Source organism: Echinops telfairi, unplaced genomic scaffold, assembly GCF_000313985.2.
Source record: "Echinops telfairi isolate 266 unplaced genomic scaffold, ASM31398v2 ScPeMD7_7469;HRSCAF=8507_0, whole genome shotgun sequence".
In the NCBI taxonomy this organism is placed as follows: Eukaryota; Metazoa; Chordata; class Mammalia; order Afrosoricida; family Tenrecidae; genus Echinops; species Echinops telfairi.
Genome location: NW_022111372.1, coordinates 45,273,539 through 45,278,162, shown reverse-complemented (window position 1 = coordinate 45,278,162; position 4,624 = coordinate 45,273,539).

Sequence of the window (4,624 nt, the reverse complement as noted above, 5' to 3'; positions counted from 1 at the left end):
TATATATAATTTGTATGCTATTAAGTCTACTTGATTCTCATTTTATACTCCAGGTTAAAAATGTATTGAAACGAAATCCACAATGAACAAAGATTTGATAACTTGAAAGCCCATAGAATAACCATTAATTTTTACAATGTTAAGATTTTATAGCTTGAAAACAAAGTAGCATTGGGAGTGTTTAGTTGGTTTTTTTGCTCTATGGAGAGCTAACTCATCATAAACCTGGTTTAGCATTCTTACTCAAGCATGACTTTTCCTATTGTGGATTCTAGCAAAATGAAATCCTGGACAACTTCAATTTTTTTTTCTCCATTGATGTCTGTTGGTCCAGTTGCAGAGATTTTTGTTTTCTTGATATTGAGTTGTAATACATACTGAAGACTGCAATATTCGATTTTCATTACTCAATGTTTCAAGTTCTCTTCACTTTACCACTCAAGATTGTGCCATGTGTATATCAGGTAGTTAATAAATTGTCCTTCAGTCCTGATTCTGAGTTCTTCATATAGTCTAACTTCAAAATGTTTATTTGCTCACCATACAGATTAAATAAGTGTGGTGAAAAGATGCATTCCTGAGTGGTGGATTTCCCTCATTAGCAATTGAAAATAAATCGTTAACATGTGCCAAAAGACAATTTTGACGATTTTGATTTTACAAGGAATATACTTTTTTTTTACCCTAAAATATAGGAACACTTTTTGAGTTGTGAACATCGAATACCGACAAAGATCAGAGCTAGAAACCGAGTTATTGTAGTTGTTGCTGTTAGATGCTCTCAGGTTGGTTCTAAGCCGTAACAATCATAAGCACAACAGAACGAACACAGCCTGGTCCTGTGCGATTTTCACAATCGTTCCTATATTTGAGACAAATGTGGTAGCCACAGTATCAATCCACATCCTTAAGGACATTCCTTTCTTGTGCTGTCCCTCTACTTGACCAAACATAATGTCCTTTTCCAGGGACTGGTCTTCCCTGACAATGTGGAAAATATGTCCATCGCTGGCCCTAAGGAACACTCTGGTCATACTTCTTCCAATGCAGATTTTTTTGTCCTTTTGGAAGTCAGTGATAATCATCATATTCTTCAACAATACCATAATTCAAATGCATCAATAATTCTATGGTCTTCCTTATTCTATGTTCAGCTTTCACATGCATATGAGGTGATTGAAAATACCATGACTTGGGTCAGGCACACTTTAGTTCTCAAAGTAAAATCTTTCCTTTTCAATATTCTAAAGAGTTCTTGTGTGCAACAGATTTACCTAAAGCAACTTGTCTTTTGGTCTCCTGAAGACTGCTTCCATGAGCATTGATTGTGGATCCAAGTAAGTCAAAATCCTTGACAACTTCAACCTTTTCTCCATTTATCGTGGACCAACTGTGAGAATTTTTATTTTCTTTACATTGAATTGTAATCCATACTGAAGGCTGAAATCCTTGGTCTTCATCAGCAAGTGCCTCAAGTTCTCTTTGCTTTCAGAAAACAAGGTTGTGTCATCTGCAAATTATGGGTTGTTAATAATTCTGCCTCTAATCCTGATGTCACATTCTTCTTTATATTAGTCAGCTTCTCTGATCATTTGTTCAGCATACAGATTCAATAAGTTTAGTGAGAAGATGCAACCCTGTCTCACACCTTTCTTTATTTTAAAATATGCAGTATTCCCTTATTCAATTCTTATAACTGCCTCTTAACCTATGTAACAAGCTCCACATGAGCACAATCAGTACTCTGGAATTTCCAATCTTCTCGAGATTATCCATAGCTTTTATGAATCCAAACAGTTGATTGCCTTGACATAGTCAAAGGCAACACAGGTGAACATTTTTCTGGTATTCTCTGATATCAGCCAAGATCCATCTGACATCAGCAATAACATCCCTTGTTCCACATCCCCGTCTGAATCCAGCCTCAAACTTTGGTAGCTCCCCGCAGATGTACTGCTACAATCATTGTTGGAAACAGAGAATCCTCCTCTAAAGAAGATTCAAAACTTCCTTCTTCCTACTCCAGCTCAAACTGATGGTGTTTAATGATTTTAGATGAACCACATTTATTATCTAGAAGTTGTGAAACAGGATGTTCCTTCCCTGGAAAGCTTCTTTCCACAAGTTGGTAGCAAATCTAGCTTGGGACTTGGAAGAAAGTGTTAATGCAGCAGGTCTGGCTTGATTAATCCTTGTTTATCTCAGGAGATACATGGAGCTAACACTGCCTTAAAGCACTGATCTGCAAAATAAATTTCAGAATTTATATAGTTTAGAAAAATAGTGCAACCAACAGAATATACTGCCAAAAATTTTTTAAAATTTAAAGCCTGAGGAAGGTTGAGCATTTTATTTCCAGAATTATTACATTGCAATAACAATACAAAGAAATCACAAAAACACAGAGAACTAGAAAGGATTAAAAAAGGTAGCAAAATGTCCCAGAGGAAGCATAAACATTAAAAATTCCAGACAAAGAGTTTAAAACAACGTTTAAATATTCATAAAGAGCTTGTGGAAGTTACATAATCTCGTGTCAACTTGACGATATTAAGAGTGAAGGGGTGGAGTCTAGCCTGTCAATCAAGCCACAGCATGATGATGCCTCCTTGTGGGCGTGGCCTTTTCATGAAGATTCTGGGAACATCTTCTCTCTTGATTCTGCCATCAGAAGAGGTCTCTCTCTCTCTTCGTCTTACTGTGGACAAGACATATGGAGCCACTCTGATGGCAGCTAGAGCCCTGGAGTTGTGTCTACCATCATTGAATCCATAAGACTTTGCACACACCGGCCTGTGATCTTCCTGCATTCTGCACCATTGCATATAACTGCATGAGTCTGAAGAATGGTATATGGACTAGTATTGGACTTACGGATTTGATCTGAACTGGGCTGGGATGTTTTCTTAATATATAATTAGTCTTTGATATAAAGCTCTCTCTTACACGCATATGAGTGTCTCTGGATTTGTTTCTCTAGTCAACTGGCCTAACACAGAGCTAAAGAAAAATATAAACAAAGATTAAAAAGGATCATGTAACTGTATGAACACAAAGAGAGTATCAAGAACTCTAATAAAACAGTTAAATAAATTCTTACTCCTAACGGCCCCATATGTATCAGGGTAAAACTGCTCCAAAAGGAATTTAATAGTAATTTTTTTAAGTAGATCACCAAGCCTTTCTTCCCAAGGCACCTCAGCTGTTTTTGATAGGTGACTTTGAGTTAATTTTGACTCATAATGACCTATAAACACAGAACCAACCACTGTCCCATTCTATTCCATCCTCACAATTGTGCATATTCTTGAGCCCATTATTGAAGCCACTGTGTTCATTCATCTCCTTCAGGGCCTTTTCACTTTTCTGTTTCCTTTGCACTCTACTCTTCCAAGCATAATGCCCTTCTCCAGAGATTGGTCTTTTCTGACAATATGTCCAAATTAGTAAGACAAAGTTTTGCCACCCTTGCCTCTAAGGAACATTCTTGCCATACATCTTCCAACACAAATGAATTTGTCCTTTTGGCCATCCAAGGTATTTTCAATATACTTCCACAGCATCACAATTCAAATGCATTGACTATTCTTCGGTCTTCCTTATTCAATGTCCAATTTTCACATGCATAGGAGGCAACTGAAAATACCAAGGCTTAGGTCAGGCACACCTTAATCCTCAAAGTAACATCCTTGCTTTTCAATATTCTAAAGAGGCCTTGTACAGCAGATTTACCCAATGCAACACATCTTTTATCTCTTGCCTGCTGCTTCCATGAGCACTGATTGTGGATCCAAGCAAGACAAAATCCTGAACCTTCAACCTGTAAAATCGTTAACCTTTTCTCTGTTTATCATGATGTTACCTATTGATCCAGTTATGAGGATTTTGGTTGTGTTCACATTGAATTTTAATCCATACGGAACACTGCAATTCTTCGTGTTCATCAGCAAGTGCTTCAAGTTCTCCTCATTTTCAGCAAGCTGGGTAGTGTCATCTGCATAGCACAGGTATTACTAAGTCTTCCTCTATATTTTTATTATTTGCTCAGCAAACAGATTCAATAAGCATGATGAGAAGAAACAGCCCTGTTGCGCAATGCTCCTGATTTTAAACCATGTAGTATTCCTTGGTTCTGTTCCCACAATTCCATCTTGATACAAGTACAAGTTTTATATCAGCATTATGAAGTATCCTAGAATTCTCAAAGCTATCCATAGTTGTTATGATCCACGTAGTTGAATGTCACTGAATAGTCAATAAAACACATGAGAACATCTTTTTGGTATTCTCTGTTTCAACTAAGGTCCATCTAACATCAGCAATATATCCTTTGTTTCTATATAAGAATATTCAGGGCATCTTTATTCTTAAACCCTACACTATACATAATCCACATGTCCATTATTAGGTGATTCATAAATAAAGTATGAATAAAATGGAAAATTACTCAGAAATACAGGATGAATGAATTATTGAAAGTAGTTCACACAAACTGTTCTCCAAACACAGTAAGCTAAAGGAAAGCCATTAGGCACAACCACAAAAATACCTACCTTATTAATCTATTTACATTACATTCCAGAATAAAACCAATATAAAGGAGCAGAAATTCTAGTTTGGGGTG